We start from the raw sequence: 21,713 nt of genomic DNA on the forward strand, positions 1-21,713 counted from the left end.
TGGTATTGTGTTTTTTTTTTTTTTTTTTTTTTTTTTTTTTTATCTGGGGGGTTTGGGAGAAAAAGGGGGTTTTATAAAAAAAAAAAAAAAAAAAAAAAAAAAAAAAAAAAGCCTGAACAACCTGCTGGCGGGAGAACCGCCTTGTCAAACTAGCAGGTAGCTGCACGTTTAGCCTTTATCCTGCATACAATGAGGGCAATCACCGGGGCCTGTAGAAAGAGTATTGAACTGTCCACACAGGACATTTTTGTTGAAAGTAGTTCTTTTGATTTCATCTTCCCAGCCTAATGTAATAAAAACAGACATTATGGAACACATTCATCTCAGTTTGATAGGGACCGTCATGAATACCCAGCAACGCGTGCAGTCATAAAGGTTATCCAACTGCCGGAAGTGACTTGGAAGATGATTGGTGATCCAAAGGTTGTGAGCACCTCACCCCAGGTGGGGGGGTGGGCAGCCGTCCCGGGAGCAGACCAACGTGGGGATGGAGCAGAAACATGCTGTTGCTACTGGGAGAATATTTAACTTCTCAGACATTGTCACTGGTAGCCACAAGCCACTTTTCTCCAATTAGCCAAACCCTGTGGGGTTATCTCAAAGGAACAAGAAAGGAAAACAAAGTAGAGGAGTCTTGAACTTATTTTGGCTCATCAGATGGCCATTTCTATGGAAACAGAAACAGAGCCAGGAATGGGCCATGGTCAGAGGCCTGGTTCCTGTCAGCATCTCTCGCTTTCCATATTCCCGAATTCCATGCTCTGATTCTGGGAGTCTATGACCTACCTCAGTGGGGATCAACGACAAAGAAAAAAGCTTCACATAACTTGAGAATTTAGGAGTTTTCCCCCCAAACAAGAAGCTCAGAGAAGTTAGGCGGACTGGCATTTGGGAGGATTCCAAACTTACTACACCTTCTAATTTCTTTAACTACTTGCTGCATTCTGAGTTTGCTGTAACCCGGTAAACGTCACTCCCAATATTTATTTGTGTCGTTGCCCGGGTGCTATTTTCCACGTGCTCGCTAAAGTGCGCGGAAAGCAATTGCTTATTCTCCATCAGTTACACTCTGCCATGAGTTTATAGGTAACCTTTTGCTGGGTTTTAGAATGAAAACAGGTGAGTAATTGCAGAATGAGTTTGAAAGATTGTATATAAATATAATTCCTGAAACTGAATAAAAGCCCAATATTTCTTTCAGGTTCAAAAGGCCCATATCTTATTGTTCTAATAATTACTCTTGGAATCATTGTATTTTATACTGTGCTCATTTGCTCATGCATTCATTCAGCAAATGCCATTGAGCACCTACTGTGTGCTGAAATTCAGGTGTTGGATTCTGGAAGTTCAGAGACAAAAGACATAGTCCCTGCCCTCAGGCAAATTACAGGCTAAAAGACGAGGTAGATGGTCCCAATACAGTATGATAAGCACCTTGATAGGGAGACGCGCAGGGTACAGTCGGATCCGAGAGGGGAGCCAGGGATCCAGCTGTGTGCGTGCATGTGTGTGTGTGTGTGCCTGTGTGTGCATGTGGGGGGTATACACAGGCTGCATGCTCACGGGTATTTTGAAGGGCATGGTTTAAAAGTAGGCTTCCTGGTTGAGAAGATGTCTAAAATAAATCTTGAAAGACAAACGGTAGTTAGACAATGGCAAGGAAAGAGGTTACATTCTAGGTAAGAGGAAGGACAAGAGTAAATGGCATTCCAAGAATGCAAAGTTACTTTGTTAATGAGAACTGTGGTTACTTGGGGTCCAGGTGATGGATGAGTCTGGAGACACTGGCAGTGCTCTTGTGTTCCATGCCAAGGGGTTTATTTGTTGGAGGAAGGAAGGGAGGAAAGGAGGAAGAAATGGCAACAGGGAGAATTGAGGACCAAGAAAGAATCTAAGATTTCTTTTCTGCTTGTGTCTGGTGATTTTCGTAAGTATATGATGTATTTTATTATTTAATGTCTGAACTCGATTTAATCATTTATGAAAAAAGAGCTATCCCTCCTTCCTTGGGAAGCTCTTGAGGGTCACATGAGATACTGCTGTAAGATGCTTAGCACGGTCCCTGGCACAGTGTGAATGTTTAATAAATGGTGGTCGTTATTCTTGCAATGAGCGTGGAGGGTGGACCTCAAGGGGCGGGGCCCGGGGCAGTACCAGGGCTAGAATGAGATGCCAGCGAGAGCTGATGGTGGTCTGAGGCGGGGTGCGGAGACAGCAACTGATGGGACAGATACTGGGGAGGCAGAATGCAGAGGGCTGATGACTGACAATGTGCAGGGGTGAGGAAGACGAGCATCAAGAACAACTTCTAGGTTTCTGGCTGGGTGTATGGTGGCCCTTCCACTGAAATGGACACAGAGGAAGCCTCGGGCCGTGTCCACAGAGTGCAAGACAATACAACCCCCAAACCCAAAGCAGTCCTTAGTCTGTAGCAACTTGTTTTCAAAACTGGACTCAAACCAGGAGCATGTGAAGCCATGTGGGGTGCTGGTGGGTGGGATGCAGAGCCATCTTGGTGAGGTGGGGGTTCAGAGCGATTCCTGCCAGATGAGCCTTTCTTGAGGCCATGTGACCACCTGCACCTCCTCCTCCTCACGTGACCTGCTTCTCTCCAGTGCCCTGACCACCTGTAAGAATCAAGCTCTCCTATACCTTATCCTACCCGCCAGGCTTCTTACCTTGTCACACGACCTGTGATGCTGGTGACCTCTGATCCTCCCCACACCAGACCCGGGTGTCGTTGCATATAAACCTGCTGCTGGGAAAAAAATAAGAGTTATGAATCCTGCTTGTTTGTGTTCTGGCCAAAGCAATAAAATATATTCCCAATTCTAATACTGCCATTTAAATTTATTATCTTTGTGCTTTACAGTATCCATGGCAGGAAAATCCAATCCCAAGAGTAACATTACAATTTCCAACTACTTAAGGAATTATTTTTGTTTATGTTTTAAAGCCACAGCAATAAAATTTAATACCAACAATAATACTACAACTTTGTATGCCCTTAAAACTTGCCATAAATGATAATTGTGAGGAGAATGTCAGTAAACATGTAAATGTTTTTCCAGGAGAAAGCAGCCTTTTTGGTTTGTCTCATGGTGAGGTCCAGATTCTTAATAGAGCATTGAGAAGCATGCCTCCTTTCCAATTAAGCAACAAGTCCTGTGGGTCCTGTCTCCTAAGCGTCCGTTGAATGAGCCCATTTCCCTCTGTCCGTGCAGCCCCCGAAGCCATGTGCCATCGAGATCATCTGCTTGGGTGACCAACACAGCCTCTCGCTCTCCTCCCTCCCACCCTTCATTCAGTGCTCCACATAGCAGCCAGGATGAAGTTTTCAAAACACTAATCTTGCCAGCTTCCAAGGAGATATGGGGGATGGAAAGCAAGTTATATGATACCGCAAGGAAGCCATCAGCCAAATGCAGAATGTGGGACACGATGCAGGACAAATGACCTGGTTTCTCTAACAAATCAATGGCATAAAAGAGAGAGGGAAGAAGAGAGGAGGCGGCTGTGATGGAATCAAAGAGATGTAAGGACTATAAACACAATGAGCAAATATCATCTGTGGGCTTTGTGGGGCTCCCGATTCGGGAAGCCAAATGTAGAAAGACATTTTGGAGAAAATCAGGGAATGATGGTGATACTAGAGAACTACTATTAATTTTGTTGGCATGTGCTTATCTTGTTAAAGCAAAGGCTTTTATCAGTAAGAGGTGCAGTCTTGGGTATTTACAGAGGAAATGACATGATGTCTTACATTTGGTTTTAAAATACCACAGCCCCCTCCTTCCCCAAAGTGGATGGGTGGTGGGCATAGATGAGAATCAAGGTCGCCAAAATGTTGACAATTGTTGGATCTGGGCATGGGTATGTGGAGGCTCATTTTGTATTCTGTTTACTTTTATGCATGTTGGAGAAGTGGCATAATTAAATGTAAAAAATTTGAGAGATTGGGCCAGATGAAGCATTTGTTCTTTCCAATAGTAACAGAGTTATTCACCAAAGATACTTTTTCATCACCTACTTCAATTCAACAGATTTTTACAGAACATCTACCTCATGCAAAATTGAATAAGGCACAGTTTCTGCCCCTCAGAAGCTCACTCTCTGGTAGGGGAGGAGAGCCCTACATTTGTTAAAGGTAAATAATACAAATACTAATATAAGAGCTAAATCGACAATATGCAAAAGAGTCAAAAACTATCTCAAAAAATTCAAGACACAAGGGTGCCTGGGTGGCTCAGTCAGTTAAGTGTCTGACTCTTGATTTTGACTGAGTCACGATCTCAGGGTCATGAGATCTAGCCCCTTATCAGGCTCGGGGCTGGGCATGGAGCCTACTTAAGATTCTCTCTTTCCCTCTCCCTCTGCCCCTCCCCCTTAAAAAAATGTAGATTCTCAAAACTTAGGAATTGAAAACTGTGGGTGTGAGGCTCTCAATCTGTAGTTAAAAAAAAAAATCAAGGCACAGAACACTGCATGGTGTGTTACTTTTTGAATATATGAGAAGAAAAAGAAGATTTTCTAGTCATATTAGCTTGTATAAGCACAAAGAAGTCAGAAAAGACTCATACGAACTATGAAAACTTGACATCTATTTAGGAGAGAGGTGAACTGGGGTCCAGGAAAACCTTTTGCTGAATGCCTTTTCATAGTTTCTGGTTATTTATTTATTTTTAATTTTTTTTAGTTTCTTGTTTTTGAAAACATGGGAATGTATTGCATAACCAAAAATTTAATATAAAAAGTGAAATAAGCTTTCAGCTCCTCCCTCATAGCAGACCATGTCTCTCGTCTATTAAAAACCCTTTATCAGGTTCTATTACCCTCGCTATATAATGCACAGTCCTTTTGGTGGCTTTCCAGGATGGCCTGATCTGGCCGCTGTGTCCTCTCGCCCCATGCCTGTCACTCCTCGGGCTCTGAGCTTGCCATATGGGATTCTGCAGGCTCTCAGCTCAGCCAAGCTCACTCTGAAGCAGGCCGCCAACAAGCTCTTTGCTCTGCCTGGTTTGGTCTCCCCTACCCGACTGGTCTGACCAGCCCCTGCTCATTCTTTGGGTTTTGCTGGAGATGCCATTTTCCCAGCAGCCTCCCCTCCTCTCCCCTCCTCAAATCCCCAGAGCCCATTCAGCAAGTTGCTTTAGGACCCTTTGCTATATGCTCCCCCAAGAACCCCATACGTCTCTATGTTGGTAAGGTAACCTGTCATATGTGTAGGTTTTGGTCTGATTTTATCTTTTTCACTCATCTGTAAACTCTATGAGAATATAAGTACATTGCATTTTCTTTTGTGTTCCATCACCTATTTCCAGACCTCCTAGTTAGTGGGGGTGTAACATAGCATGTTTAAGTGAGGGGGCCACAGTTATCGAAAATAAAGAGACAATCAGTTTGCATGTGTGTGCTAGAATGCAGGAGTCTGAGTAGAATTTTCATGAGAAGTGAAGGCGAAGAGAAAGACCACTGGAAGGATCAGACAGAAAGTGGCATAGAGCAGCGGGACAGGAAGGGACAAAGTGTGGACCTTCCTTGGGTCAGTATAATGGAGGACAGCAAATATATTGGAGAGAAAAAGGCTGTGGGAAAAATGGATGAAGAGAAAGGACTTAAAAGTTATTAGAGGAGAGGGAAACATGTAGGGCAGGATCGTTAGCCAGGTTTCAACGTCCATGCTTTTGGAGGTGTGTGAACCTCTAGCAATTGCAGGAAAACTTCCATGGAGATTGTATGTGCTTTTTTTTTTTTTCTGAGCAAACTTCATAGTCTTTTTTTTTTTTTTAATTTAATTTAATTTTCTTATGTTAATCACCATACATTACATCATTAGTTTTTGATGTAGTGTTCCACGATTCATTATTTGCGAGTAACACCCAGTGCTCCATTCAGTACGTGCCTTCTTTAATACCCATCACCAGGCTAACCCATCCCCCCACCCCCCTCCCCTCTAGAACCCTCAGTTTGTTTCTCAGAGTCCATAGTCTCTCATGGTTCGTTTCCCCCTCCGATTTTCCCCCCTTCATTCTTCCCTTCCTGCTATCTTCTTTCTTCTTCTTTTTTTTTTAACATATGATGTATTATTTGTTTCAGAGGTACAGGTCTGTGATTCAACAGTCTTACACAATTCACAGTGCTCACCATAGCACATACCCTCCCCAGTGTCTATCACCCAGACACTCCATCCCTCCCACCCCCCACCACTCCAGCAACCCTCAGTTTGTTTCCTGAGATTAAGAATTCTTCACATCAGTGAGATCATATGATACATGTCTTTCTCTGATTGACTTATTTCGCTCAGCATAATACCCTCTAGTAAACTTCATAATTTTTTGACGATCCTGAAAGTCTGGGGATTTAAGATGGACTAATGATCTTGTCAGGCTTAGACAAACCATGAAGTAAAGAGAAGAGGAAGCCATGAGGTCGTAAGAGCCCGACTGTGATGTAGGGGAGAACCAGGAAGTGGATATTGGATGTGTTTCACATAAACAGCAGCATCCAGCAGGAGGTGGGTGGGGAGCGGAGTTAGGGAAGGTCATGGAAGGTCACCGAAGGTCACTGAAACCCGTGGTGGAGCCCTGTCACCGTCACCGTCTGGATTGTGAGCACATCATTTGCTTCACTGAGCCTCATTTTCACTGTTAGGAGAAGGAAGGGTTGGGGAGCGTTACAAAAATACCTTCTCGTCGACCTCATAAGGGTGTCATGAGGGGGTAAGAAAGACTCTTAATGACTGGAAAGTTGTGTGTGGGGTTTCTCTCTTTAATTTGTTCTTTAGGCAATTTCCATGAAATTTCGTGTGAAAATAACTACAGTCCTACTGAACAGTGGGGAGGGGAAGGCCCTTAGCCCAGCTTCGTCATTAGCTCCTCATTGACCTTCTGGGACTATGAACAGAGATTTACAGCACCTCCCAAACCACAGAATCTTTTCCCATTTAGCTTATATATTGTCAGTTTGGAATGGCCTGTGCTTCTTTTCTGTAAGTTCCAAGCATGGAATTCTACTCCAGGAGTCTACACTCCAGAAGGAGTTTTGTGCAGTGGGCAGCACTTGGGCCCTTGTAGAAGCCCGGGCTCTTGTCTTGTTCTGCTTCTCGCTGGTGGGTGACCCTGAGCCAATCACCTCTGCACCTCAGGCTTCTGATCTATAAAGTGGGACTAACAGTAGTCCCAGGCTCGTGGGGCAGTGGTGAGGTTTAGCTGGTATACTACGCATGACACCCTGAGAGGGGAACCTACCCATGAAGGCTGCTTAAAATTTGGCTCCTCTAATAGCCTTGCCATGCCGGAAGTCTGCTGGGAGGAGACTCCTCCCTGAATGGGAGGAGATGGGGCTGCCATGAGGCTGACCTCCCCTTCCATAATCTCTCTAGAGCTACTCCAGGATGGCAGGTGGAAGGGGATGCCTGCTCATGTATGCAGAAGGGACGTTTTGATCCAGGGCTTGTCCTGTCTTTGGGGGCTGGGAAACTCCATTGTCCTTTCAAGGCCCCTGAGTCAAAGCCAGAAGACATGTTTTCATCCCTGCTCTGCCACGTCATAGTTTGGGAATTCTGAACAAATCACTTCCCATCACTGAGCTTTCGTGTCCTCGCTTCTGGACTGACCCTACAGGCTGCTGGGAAGGTGTGTTAGTCTACTGGGGCTGCCATGCAGAATACCACAGACTGGGGGCTTACACAGCACAAGTACCTTTTCTCACACCTCTGAGGATCTGAGATCAAGGTGTTTGTGGGGTTGGTTTCTTCGAAGGCTTCTCTCCTTGGTTTGTAGATGGCCGCCTTCAACTTGTGCCCTCACGGGGCCTTCTCTCTGTCCATGTCTGTGTTCTAATCTCCTCTTTTTGTAAGGACACCAGTCAGATTAGATTAAAGCCCACGCTAATGGCCTCATTTTACCTTCATTCCCTTTCCAGATACAGTCTCATTCTGCGATACTGGGCATGAGGATTTTAACGTATGAATTTGGGACGGGAGCACACATCGGCCCATAACAGAAGGCTAGATGAGACACTGTGTGTCAAACCCCAGCATAGAGCAGGCGTTTGGTAAGTGCTGGTTAAATATGTGGACGCATGTCACTGCACTGCACTTTGCTAAGGCAACCGTAGTTCGTGGAGGGGGTGGTCCTGCTGCTCTTACTTGGCTGAATTGGTAATTGGGCTTTCTTTTCTTCTAAATCAAAGCCCAAGTCCCTGACGTCCTAGGCCTATCTCCCTGGTGTGCCACCACCGTAAGGGGCAGATGAGTAGAGAGCTAAGGATTTTTTTTGGCTTCAGCGCTACTGAATGGTCAATCGACTTGGTGAATCTCCTCAGGCCGCATATCCTCGGTGGTTTTAGGACATCATCTCTCATGTCTGTGATTTTGCTCTCATGGTCACATACTCTGTGTCACTGGAACACAAGCTCACCATTGTCTTCTTATAAATGAAGGGAAATCTGTCCTGAGCCATTTGGGTTGCTTACAATATCTTTACAAAACAGCTTTTCAGTATTTCTTCAATTAAAACAAAAGCAAGCAAACAACCACCACAAAAATGAAGAAAGAGGTAGAAAGAGCGACTTGGTTCCAAAGATAAGAAACGTGAAAAGCCCTCTTTGACCAGATCAATCTCTTGGAAATTCTATCACCAGGCCCACAGTAGCAGCTCCTGTTTTTGGGCCTTTACTTTCTCCTTTTTGTTTCCAGGTTCCTGCATCACCAGTCATGTGTTCCTTTGAGTGGTACTCTGGGGGCTCTCTGTCACTCAAAGTGTCCCTCTGGCCAGGGTTAATGACTGTGAGCGAGGACTTGCTAGCTGGCACCCACCTTCTTCTGAAGAGAGGCAGATGGAGACTTTTGAGCCCCCACGCAATTGCCAGCAACCTCTGACTCCCCAAGACCTCTCCACTCTGACCTTCTCTGCTCCAGTGGTTAATGACAATTATATGCGTTCAAGAGGCCTCAGCTAATTGGGCAAACCGATTAAGTGGAGGTAGATACTTTTTTCCCCAACAGACAGCAACGTATATTCTAAGACCATAAAAGATGAATTTGAGAAGAAAATTATTAAGCATGAAACCTAACGGAGGTTTAAAAGAAAAAAAACCCTTTTATTTCTAGATTTTGGGGGGAAAAATTTCTGGTTGCAATTTTGGATTCTCTTGATGGATGGATTTGCTTCAGGTGGGGGATGTCAAAGGCTCAGGTGTGAGTGGCAGAGGATGGGGGGCTGCAGCTGCAGAACAGAGAGGCCAGATGGCTTGCAAGGAAGGAGCGAAAACTCAGGGAATTCTAATGATGAGAAGCCCTCAAAGAGCTTTCAGAGAACGGGCCGACATGCTGGGAATCCTGGAAGCCATCACAATTAGCATCTAGAAATGACTGTGGGACATCCTTGCCTAAAATACAGGCCTATAGGCAATCCTGTCTCAGGGTTTGGAGCGTTTTCTCAGAACAAACAGATTATATATCTAGCATATATGTGTATGCAACTGTGTACAAATTTTATATTATTTATATGAATGATATATATATATCTTATATGTATATATTTATATGCATGTTCTATACACACACACACACACACACACACACACAGACACACACACACACACATATCCATACCACACATTTGTTAAATCTGTGCTGATTAGAATAAAATCAAATGGGGAGGAAGTTTTCCCAGTCTCCAGCCGTGGTCAGCTCTCCTGTGTTGCTGCTGGGAACAAGTCCCCGGCTCCCTCTCTGGGAAGGGAACAGCTTCCCAGAGTGGTGGGCGATGCCCAGCCCAGGCAGAGGCATGCTTTCTGCCTTCCGTGGGAACTGGGTCACCAAAGAAAGGTGAGGCTGTCACTTTACTCAAGCTCTCTCTTCTTGAGCTGAGAGGAGCCCAAGACATGTCCTTTAAAACAGTACAGGATTACCTTAGATAGCCAGGTGGTCATTGTCCAAAGAAGATGTTCTAATATTTATGCAGAGTTCATGGAAAGGAACTCATAGCACTCTTGGGATTCTTACTCGCCTTCAGGATGCTTCTCTGTGTGTGTGTGTGTGTGTGTGTGCGCTTGTAAGAAGCTCAGGAATAGGTAGGAAGGAAGGCATCATCTTTTAAAAAAAAAAAGGTGAAGCACTGAGGGTTTGATTTGCCCATCATTCCCCATAGAGAAGAACCCATGTAATGGACTCCTCATTGAGGGCTTTTTCAGGGAGGACATCAGACTCGAGGAGAGAGGGGGCTGGTCCTACTCTTTTGCAGACAGTACTGAGGCTGTTAGTTGGTAGAGATTGGAGAGGACAGGCCGAGGGAAAAAACAGGAGCCGTGTCATGCTGGGGCTGCTGGCTGGCTGGTACCCATCCACTACCTACCTGCCTCCTGCTTATCCCAACATCATCTTCAAGCTTGAACCTGCTCAGTCTTGTTGTGCGGCCTTACGTGACCTTAATTCCAATGCTGTGTGTGATACCAGGGTACCTGACTGAGATTTCAGATGCAGATGTGACAGCTTGCCCCTGGTGGTGCGGATGGGGGTGTCACTTCCTCCCCATGGCTCTGTGGGCCTGCCTGGTTTGGCTTCTGTCACACTTGATGGCACAGGAGATGGCTTGGGGTACTGGAGGAATTCCATCTGCCGCCCCTGGCTTCTGGCTAATTTGTGTGTTTTAGAGGATCACTGCATTTTCTGCTCTTTGGGTCTGCTCTTGGTCTAGGAGGGGAATCAGTAAATGTGACCCCCAAAGTCTCAGTTTAAAAAGAAGAAGCTCACAACAAAGCAGTCTGTTTGTTTGTTGTTGGCAGCATTTCCCTTCACGTGTAGTACGTGTTTGTTGACTGCCTCACTTGCTGTTGGTTGAACTGGCACAGGTAGTCCCTTGTGTTGCCGAGACTCTTCCTGCTGTGTTTTTCTTCTCTTTCTTTCCTCTAGTATCTGTATGTTCCCAGGGAGTGCTACCAAACACACTGAAGATGAGAAGAAAACACAAATGAGCCTCCAACGTTTTACAGTCCATTGTGGTTTGGGAATGCAGGGGACAGACCTGCCATCAAATGGCCAGCATCCTGGGGTACGATGGGCTTGTGTGAGATTGGGGTGTCAGGGTGGCAGAGGGGGCAGAGAGCAGGGTGGGGACCACTGATGACAGCATTTCAGATCACAGTCCTACTCTAAAGAGCTCACAGCCAAACCAAGGAATTTGTTCTAACACAGAACGGGACTTCTAGCTGACTTGTCGCCCTCAGCTTAGCGTGCATGGCTAACTGGCTTGTGGTTCCTGGGCAAAGGAGTGTGGGGGCAGGGGATGAAGAGGAGAGGAGGCAATGTAAGTGAAGTCAAGCTAAGCAGAGGACTGATGAGAGAGATGAGAGGCTAGAAATCACAAGTGAGAAGGTGGAACGGCGGTTAATGAGGAAGTGAAACAGCGGGTATGGCAAAAAGACACTGTGGTTTGGAGGCAGAAGACTGGTGTCTCACCTCTGCCCTTTATGAGCCAGGGAGACTTAGGAGAGGGATTTACCCCCTTTGAGCCTCCATCTTATCATCTTTATTATCTTATTATCATTATTTTTGTAAAAATTTATTTACTTTAGAGAGAGAAAGAGTATGGTGGGGGCAGAGGGAGAGAGAGAGAGAATCTCAAGCAGACTCCCCACTGAGCGTGGAGCCTCGTGCAGGGCTTGATCTTACAACCCTGAGATCATGACCTGACCCGAAACCAAGAGTTGGACCCTTAACCGACTGCTCCTCCCAGGTGCCCCCATTTTATTATCTTTAAAATAGAGCCAAAGATAACCACCGCCCTTCCTACCTCACAAGGTTATTGTGAGAATTCAATGGAAACATTAAAACCCATAAGCCAAGACTCATGTCAACACACTACTTGGCCAACTGTGACTATCAAACAAATTTGGTTGAAGAAAAAAAGAAGTAGGTGAGCCCACACCAGAATATGAAGAAAAGACGATTAATCAAAGTAGGCACGAGGGAGCTAGGCAGAGAACCAAGGAATAACCGAATGGTGATGGTGCTGGCAGAGGCATCGGAGTTACTCAAAAACGCAAGAAGAGTGACAGGGTCCGAAGAACGAGCAGCAATGCCCATGCTTGAGAACTAACGTGGCAGCTCATGTGCTGATGAGTGAGAGGCTGAGATTGGGAGAGGGGTCAGCAGGGAGGAAACCACAGGTGGGAGAGAGAAAGTCAAACCTCAGTTTTAGGGAGGTTGAGGCATAGGTAGGAAGTCGTGTACTGACGCCTGGGGCAAGCTCTCACAGGCCAGAGTTGAAAGCGAGGCAGAATGAGGCAAGTTACCTTATTCAGAATTTAGGCTAGATAAGATCTTGATTCAAAATGGTGATCTAAGATAGGGACTCATAGTTTTTTTTTTTTTTTTGGAGAGAACACTTCCATTTATTTGCTCCAAATCCAATTATTTAGTTTAAACTGGAAGTTTCATCACATGCAAGGGTGACCAGAGAGAGTCCCATCTCTAACTGAAGAGAAGGCAGGTCAAGCTTCTGTAATTCAGTGTCATGAGAAGTAAAGGGAAGAGTTTCTGCAAGGAGGTGACAACACTGTTCAGCCATTCAGGAAGGGAGCCAGTGAAAATGGAATGATTGTAGTTGATTTAAGGGGTAAAAGTTGAGAGGCAAAGGACAACTAAGGTTGAAAGGGCTTCTCTGAGTAGTCCTTTTGTTCATAGGCAGGACGTTGTTGCTGATGGGTTCAAGGGGAGTGGGAGGGCACGGGAGAGGTGGGAGGGATGATGGATTGCCTATGAACCTATGAAGAATGAGGCAAAGCAGCATGAAACCATTTGTTTGGGCTTTATAGATTTTCTAATAAAAACGTCAAGGTTTTTTCACACCATTTTGAAAATGTCATCAAATGCAAAACAGTTCTCCTTGTGCCAGTGACAAAGGCTGCGTTTCCAATGGTAAATTCCAGCCCAAAATGCAATAACAAACTTTGTCAGGTTTTCCTCCAAGTCAAACCAGGGGTCAGGTTTGGTCCAGGGCCCTTCAGGGTGACCTTTGATCCTTCACGGGACCTGACCCCTCCCAATAGAACCCGTAACTTTCCCGACTGTGAAGTATGTGGGGAGCGATTAAAGGTTAGTGTGAGCCCAGTGGAAATATCCCTAAAACTAGGAAGTATACTTCTGAGCCATCTCTGGGGACTGAAGAGTGTATTTCTGAGTCTCTGAATTAGGTTATTTCTGATATAGCCATTAAAAAAAAAAATCTTTCAGTGAAACTTTCTTGCCTCTTCTCCCCCCACCCCTCCCTTATAATCTGCCTGATCCACTTCCTTCAAATTATTATTTTAATCTTGTGAAAGCCCGGCTCTAAGACCTTCGATGGCTCCCCTTTGCCTTTTTTTGGTTTTCATTTTTATACCATTTTTATTTAACCCAAGAAATCCAAAATATTATCATAGCAAAATGTAAGCCCCATCAGAATGATGAATGGGGTATTTTATATCCTTTCTTTATACTGAGCTTCAAAATCTAGTGTGCACTTCACAGTTACGGCACATCTCAGTTTGGAAGTTAAATTTAATCAGATATACTTAATTTGTATTTAGCTTTCATAAGATTTACAGTTGTAACAGAAGATTCACAGACCGAGTTGTTCAAACATACCTTAAAAATTTTCCAATAACTGAGTCAAATACGGGTTTTTAGAGTTGAATTTATACCGGTTAAATTCAAATCAAATTTTAAAATCTCATTCTTCTTAACGCAGAGTAGTATCCCACTGTAGGAAAGGACGGACCCCTTACAGCCCTTTGCCTTTAAAATTAAGTGCAAATGTGCAAATGCCTTTGATTGGCTTTCTGCACCCTAATTCCGTTGCAGCCTTATCTTTTCCAATTCCTGGGCATGTACCCCATACTCCAGCCGAATTTGCCCAGGCTTTGTCCCACTCTCACTTCTTATCTCCAGTGAAATGTCACTCCCTCCATCTTTGCCTATTAAAATCCCATGGTTCCTTCAAGATTTATCTGAGAAGCCACTTCTTCCCTAAAATCTTTCCTGATTTGCTCAAGTGTGATTTTTCCTTTCTTTGGATCCTTTAAGTCACGTTGGTACCTCCAATCAATCCACTTTAACATGGATTCTAGTCTACTCCCAAATGCTTGTCCCCTTGATGCTGATATAGGAAGCTGTGCCTCACGCATTTTATAGTCCCCTACCCCCACCACCTGCAATTAAGTTTCCTCGAGTTGCCTCCTGTGGGCCACCATGTTTGAGGAAGGGTGGAAGCATTCGGTTCAGAATGAGTTCTTTTTAGGTTCACTTCTGTTGACTGGAAAGGACCTATATGGAAAAAAAAAGAGAGAAGAAACAAAGAAGAGCGAACAGTTGAGTTCAGTACGTTGGTCTAGTCTAGCACAGCAAGGCTGCTGCCCTTGGACTCTTGAGGACGTCTTCTCCCTGGGCCAGAAGCAGAGGCCATGAATGGACTAGCATACATGCTGCTTTCCTTCTCTCGCTGCTTTCTGCAGCTCTGATGTAGAACGTTAAAGGACCAAGAAGAAGGAGCAGTTTCTGAAGGACTGTTGCACTCATAGGATTTCTAGGGGGATGGGGGGCTTGCTCTATATAGTCTCACGGGGTCTCTAGTATGGTCCTGCTCCAAACAGTTCCTCTTGGATCTTCTAAGCATGAGGGGTATGAAACACTGGAGGCCCTGACTTCTGAGGATCAAGACAAACAGAGGAATTAAATTCTTTGACTTTTAATAAAAGTACCCCTGTTCTGTCTGGAAGACACAGGGGTCAACTCAACAGGCTTGCCGCCCTCTGCTTCCCGGGAGCCACCGACGTGTTGGTGGTCAGGTTTGTGATGTGCAGGCAAGAGTTTGCCAGAAGAAAGGAAGGAAGGAAGGAAAGAAAGAAGAAAACTTTAAGAAGCTTAATAGAGCAGCTCCCAGCTACAGGGTGGAGAAAGAAATCTGCAGGGTATAGGAAGCCACTGCAGGGGTAACTGGCAATGACTTAGTCTGTTAGAATTTTTTTTTTTTTTAAAGATTTTATTTATTTACTTGTCAGAGAGAGACAGCGAGAGAGGGAACACAAGCAGGGGGAGAGGCAGAGGAAGAAGCAGTCTTCCCGCCGAGCAGGGAGCCCGATGTGGGGCTCGATCCCAGGACCCTGGGACCATGACCTGAGCCAAAGGCAGACGCCTAACGACTGAGCCACCCAGGCGCCCCAGTCTGTTAGAATTTGATGGCTTAGTCCTAGATCTGCCAGTGGTTTACTGTAGAATCTTGAGCAAGTCCACCTTGAGCTTGAGTTTTCCATCTGTAGATGGGACTGTTGCCTGTCATTTCTGGCAACCTGGCCAGATGTTATGACTGTTTTAGCTTCAAGTTGGAGAGAAATGCAGTCCCCTCCCTCCCATCCTTCCTTCCTTCCTTCCTTCCTTCCTTCCTTCCTTCCTTCCTTCCGTCCTTCCTTCCTTCCCCCCCTTCCTTCCTTTCTTCCTTTTCCTTCCTTCTTTTCCCCCTCCCTCCTTTTCCTTCCTTCCTTTTCCTTCCTTCCTTCCTTTCCTCCTTCCCTCCTTTCTTTCTTCCTTCCTTCCTTCCTTCCCTCCCCTCCTTCTTTCCTTCTGTCCCCTCTCCTCCTTCCAACAAACATTTATCAAGTACTTGCCCTGCGCCAGGAGGATCTAGCAGTGAGCAAAACAGTCGAAGTCCCTCACTTCATACATATGCGAGCAACAGCCAGACAAGTGAAAATACATAATATGGGGTAGTGATAAATGCTCCAAAGGAAGATAAAGGTGGGTGAGGGGACAGCCGGCAACAGAGAGCTGTGTGAGACAGAGCCATCTATCTAAGGCAGCTTCATGCGAGGGAGTGGCACGGGAGCAGAGACCTGGATGGAAATAAGGGTGTGACCCGGGGAAGCTCCGCGGTCCGTGCGGAGAGCAGAGTTGAATCAGACAGGTGTGCCAGCGGCATGACCCTGGGCGGGATGATAACTTTTGTGAACCTCCCTTTCCCTGGTTTAAAATAAAACTAACACCTACTTGACAAAGCGCTTGTGTAGATTAAATGCAATAAGGCATGTGGAGGCTTGGCACGCGGTGGAGACCGGGTGTGGGGTGGGTGCTAGCAGCGAGCGTGGATGCCCCCCGCGTGCAGTCTGGGTGAACAGATTGGGTGCGCCTCCCACTCTTCCCCTTCAGTCTCCCCGGGTCTCTTTCTCATTCAGTGAAAAGGGGCAACAACACTTGCCTCCTCCTCAAAGGCCTGACAAAGGGCAGGTGAGGGGTCGCAAATGCAATCATGCTTTGCCCCCCCTCTCCGAGAAAGGGCCGCAGAGGATCCGGAGCGCGAGTGACAGGCGGGGCCTCGCCCGGGGACCAGGCGCCTGGGGGCCAGGACTCCTGTGCTAGGACGGGGCCTTTAAAAAAAAAAACAACAACCGTGCGCTTCGGGGGAGCCAGAGACAGATTTGCTAGCGCAAGAGAGGGCTGGGAAGAGAGCCAGTCCCAGGGTGGAGGCTCAGCAGAAGGGCGGCTCCGGCTGACCACCAGGAAGCAACAAAGCGGCAACACAAACAGGAAGCAGGACCGCTGGTGACAGGATGGGGCCCTGCGAGAGCCGGGAAGAGCCCGGCGGCGCGGAGGGGCCCAGGGGCCGGGGTAGGGGTGGGGGGGGCAGGACCCTCTGGCAGGAGAGCGGGGCTCCCGAGTGAAACTGACATGGCCATTTCAGTCCTCAGGAATGCCCCCTCCCTCATTCTCTTTAAAAACACAACAGAAAGAACCTATTTCTGCCTCTTTTGTAATCCTCCTCCCCCCCCCCCCCCCCGCCCCGCCACCTCCGTTGAGAAAGGGTTTTTCTACTTCCCTCTCACCCACTTACACAGCACCTCCTAATTAGTGAAATAGCACCTCATCGCGGGGCCTTGCCATTACCCTGCGCTGCTTCCAGAGTCCCGGGGAAGCAGGGCCTGCCTTATTATTTAGAAAACGGCTGGTAAGGGCATCTAGCAGATGATTGACTCCCAATGAGAACAGGATCTGCATCTAAAATAATATGAGTAAATTGCAGATTGATTCATGGGACAAAGCACCCAGCAGCCCAAACTCCATTCTTTCTTCCCAGTTCCATCTCCTATCTCCTGTCAGTCTCAGAATTGATAGAACAGCCTGGAGCCATTGAACAGAGTTATGTCTGCAATCACCTTTCTAATTCTTGCATATAGGTGCCAATATGTCAAGAGGACCCAGGCAAGGGGACAACAGGGTGGCTTTATTTAGCATTATGACAAGCAAACACTTGAATACCAAGGAGCTCATGAGCTTTCCAGCAGCAGGGGGAAAAAAAAATTTAAAAAGCTCCTGCATGGGTTGCCTGCCTCGTGCTCCAGTGGCCCAGTACGGTGCAAAAAGGAGATTACTAACAAAAGGTTATTCAGCTGTTCCCCGAATAAACCCAAAGGTACCAAGTATGGACAGAGCAGATGTCAGGAGACTGAGCCCTATTTTGGAAAACTGCCGAGATATTTAGAAATAGCGCTTTCTTATTAACCCGAGCATAATGCTGAAAGTCCTTTAAAATAAAACTTCCCAGATGCCACCTGCATCTGACGTGGCAGTAGGATGAATGCCAGTACGTCCACTGATACTGGAAACCCTCTTAAGAAACAGCCTCGACTGATTGTTCCAGCACAAACAAATCACAAACTAATTTATGTATTCCTGCAGCTGCACCAGCCGAGGCAGGAGTCGGACCAATTCACAGTTGACTAGTGCTGTCTCATTCTTTGCAGATTTTGGCATTTAACTGTAATTAAGATTTATTGTTCACGAGCTTGCAGGTCAGGGCAAGCATGACAATATGGGTAACTTTTCTGTTTACTAGTAAAATGTCTGGTAGGAGGAAGCCTCAAACCTTCCAAGCAGAACTTGACAGAAATAAATAGCACCTCTTCACTCCAGGACCAGCGCATTACCGATTTTAATCAGACACGAGAGTTCTCTTTAAGGGAGGGCAGGGAGGAATCGCAAAGAGCTAGTGAACTGTGCTGTTGCTATTGCACCAGAAGGGTACGGGCCAGAAGCCAAATCAATTATTGCTGATCTTCTGGATTTGGGGACGGGATTGTCAGCTTGGTGTGGGAGGGACTGAGACCTTGATGCCGACAAAGGTTCTGCAGAGACTGGGACCTGTGGGTCTCCACGGCCCCTCCTTGCAACGGAGAGGAGAATCATCGCTCATCTGTCCCCACTCTCAAGGATGCCCTTGGACCAAATCAGATGGCCCGAGGAGGAGGGAGGCAGGGTTCAGCAGTCAGCGGCCACTCACCTTTTACAGTCTGTCTGCCGAGGTCCTGTGCAGGTGACCCACGACACAGTGGGTGTGAATGAACAAACGCTCTGCAAGCAGACAGATGAAGAAGGGCATCTCATCCCACTGGTTTATTAGAAGGCAGAAATGCTGAAGCATAATGTCCTTCAGTTTTCCAGCATCTATAATTTATTATATATTATTGTTTGTCCTCCTTGGAGTATTTTTGTCAGAGCTTCTATAAAATACGAAAACATTACTCACATGGCCCAGAGATCTGGACCCTGAGCTTGTTCTGTTTCTCTTGTTTCCTTTCAACGGAGGCGGGGTGGGGGTGTGGGGAAGGAAACAAAAATCCCTTGCTCTTCACCGCATCATTGACTACAGAATTAAATTTGATATGATATTGTAAAAAGATCTTTGTGTCTCACTCTAAGCTGCAAATAATTCAAATTGTGGCTTACAAAAACCCATACAACACTTTAGGAAAAAATTAAAAATAAGTGAGTGAGAAAACTGTGTGTTTCTTGGCATTCTCCTCTCTCATGTTGTCCATTAATGTTGGAGCTACCAGTTCATACAAGTTGAAGATGGTTGGTTCTGTATTCTGCAGTGATCCAGTAACGTCCCCAGTTGCCTTAATTCGAACACATTTGTTTTCCTCTTTGTTGGAAAAAGATCTCGAGATTCTAAGCAGTATAAGGGAGCTTTTGTTTTGACATTAGGAGAAAGCTATAAAAACAAGTTTCTTCTCCAAAGGTACAAGGGGGAAAATGGGTATGAAATTAACTTTAATGGTGGGTAGAGACAAAAATCTAAAAAAGGATTTAAAGCAAACTTCCCACCTATTTTACCAACTGAAGGTGTTTTATACCAGATTTTTAGTCTTGAGGGATCCAGTTCAATTAAAATGATGCTGAATCATGAAAGAGGAAAATATAATTGAGGGAAGAAGGATTCTAATATTTAGATTCAGTTGTTAGTGATATTTTTAACCACTTAAAAAAAAGCCATTCTTCCATTCCACTAAACTCACAATCATTAGTTTAATTTTCAGAGCTTGCCAGCTTAAGCCAGCATTACTCTGTCCCAAGGACACTTGAGCCAGACCCAGAAAGGTTGAAGTAAGTCTTACGGGGAGCACACTTGACCCTAAACGTAAGCCTGGTTTACCAAGCCACAGAACTTTGATCCTTGGGGATGCTGTGCAAGGTGATCTCGGGAGAACACCAACCGTCACTCCACAGCTTCTCGCATTGCTGATCTGAGCAAAGCACATTTATAAACTCGGCCTCGGCCGTCACGGATGCAGACGGGCATAGGAAAGGACGAGCAGAGCACTGCAGCCATTTCGTGGACAGGACATCACCGAGCCCACTGCTTTTCAGTACAAACAATGGGAGGAGGAGAGAGGGAGCGTGCAGTGGCTCAGAACAGGTGGGGAGCTGGAGGAGAATCACTTGGCTCTCAGCTGGGGAGGGCTTTGTGGAGGAAGCAGGATCTCAGGAGCTGGTAGAATGATTGCAGGAGACAGCTTGCGGAGATGGGATGGGGCAGGATTCCAGGCACAGGGCCTCCTGCCCAGGAACGAAGGAAACCTTGAAGGAGGGAATATGGTGCTTAGTTGAAGGGGCAGTGGGAAAAATTCCAAGGAAGGAAGACGAGGAACGGGCCATGTAGTAGCAGGGCTACTTGCATGCCCAGGATGTGGGACATCCGCTTCCACTTGAGCGCAATCGCTATTTCCCCATCTTTGCTGAAAACGCTGTTACTCTGGTACGGTCTTTGGCATTTAAGCTTTGTTTTTTAGAATAACATTGTGCCCACATTGGTCACCACATTCTTAATGGAGTGTTAAAAAAAGGAGAGATGATTCATCAAAGACTGCCCGGAATATAGATAAAATGGATCAAAACACAGAAAATGGAAAATAACGCCATGGTTTGCAAAATTTTAAAACGTGTTTCTTAAATTAGAGAAGAGGGGACCACAGGGTAACAATTATTTCCTGAGATAGTAAGAATTGGGAATTCCTTTCACGAGGCAGAGGGTAAACAACAGTTTTCTATCTTGAAAGAAGAAACAGAGATGTCAGAGATTTCAGGTGCTTTAAATAGATATTGCTAAATTATCCTTTAAAAATGGTGTAAGAATATTTATGTCCCTTACCGAGAGCCTGTGCGAGACTGCCTATTCCCCAAAGCCCTTCCCAGAAATAGAAGTTATCAGTACTTATGATATCAGAGGCCAAGAACTGGTATCTCATTTCATCTTGACCTTCCTGGACTGTGAGGAGGAGCACTTATCTAAATCCAAATCCCCATGTAAATGGAAATGTATGTCTCTATCTAACCTACTCTGACCACTTGCATCACTTCTATGAATTGCCTATTCAAACCCTTTGCCCATTTTTCTATTGGGGTCTTTGTCATTTATTATTTTGCAGAAGTCCTTTGTATATTAGGAATATACTGTTAGTATACTGCATATTAGGGATATACCACTGGTATACTGTATATTAGGGATATACCATTAGTAAACGGCACCTTAAGGATGTCCTGTTAGTATACTGCACATTAGGGATATACAGTTTGTATCCTGCACATTAGGGATATACTGTTAGTATACTGCACATTAGGGATATACCACTGCTATACTGTATATTAGGGATTTACCGCTAGTGCAAAAGAGTGCTCACTCTATTGCGCCCTGGCTAGCTTTCAGTAGAACTAATTTACTTAATTTGCCAATATAATAGTCTAAAAGGGAACTTTGATGTTTTTGTTATATTTATTTGCTTAATAATGAGTCTGAAATTTTTTTCATATTTTTATTAAAAATTCATATTTCTTTTGCAAATACCCCCTTGCCTATTTTTGGAGGGAGGTGCCCATCATGTTTTTCTTACTGGTTTATAGGACCTCTTTATAGGATATACACCCGGGGTCTATGATTTATGGCAAATAATTTGTCATACAAATTTTAGGCTCTTTATGTATCCATGCTCTATCAGTGAGTTTTTCTGCTTGGTTTGCAAGAGAACTTTCGGCTCTGTAGACAAGGTGGGGTGGGGAGAAGTGGGTGTTTCAACTCTGGTTTGTGTTTTCCTTAAATTTAAAAATCAAGTATAATTCATTTAATTTCCTCTTGAAGAACACCCCATCTGATCTATATAAGAAATGGTATTTCTTCCTGTAATATGGCTTTGACCACATACCATTTAACATGGTAACCCTGGCCTTATTGTGGTAAAGGTGCGTTTGCTTAACTTTATAACCTTTGAGCTGATGAATTAAAATGCCTCTGCTTTCTTCCCTGTCTATAGGAGCTGGGAGTGAGGGTGAGGTGGGTGGGGAATAGGGTCCACCAAATAGAGCAGAATACCAAGCTGTAGGAAGGACAGGGAGTAGACTGGAATCT

General features: G+C 45.4%; 1 long non-coding RNA gene across 10 annotated transcripts in view; it reads left to right on the top strand.

Annotated features, from left to right (window-relative positions):
* The window catches only part of LOC116642919, a 105,457-nt gene that overhangs the window by 32,045 nt on the left and 51,699 nt on the right, over nt 1-21,713 (top strand). For 8 of the 10 annotated variants that reach the window (XR_004301435.1, XR_004301437.1, XR_004301441.1 and 5 more), the window contains one exon: nt 7,924-8,055. The exons of the other annotated variants lie outside the window; for them this stretch is intronic. This is a non-coding gene — a long non-coding RNA (uncharacterized LOC116642919). The remainder of the gene's footprint in view (nt 1-7,923; nt 8,056-21,713) is intronic. 10 annotated transcript variants of the gene reach the window in all.

This window comes from Phoca vitulina, unplaced genomic scaffold (genome assembly GCF_004348235.1).
Source record: "Phoca vitulina isolate PV1807 unplaced genomic scaffold, GSC_HSeal_1.0 scaffold25, whole genome shotgun sequence".
In the NCBI taxonomy this organism is placed as follows: Eukaryota; Metazoa; Chordata; class Mammalia; order Carnivora; family Phocidae; genus Phoca; species Phoca vitulina.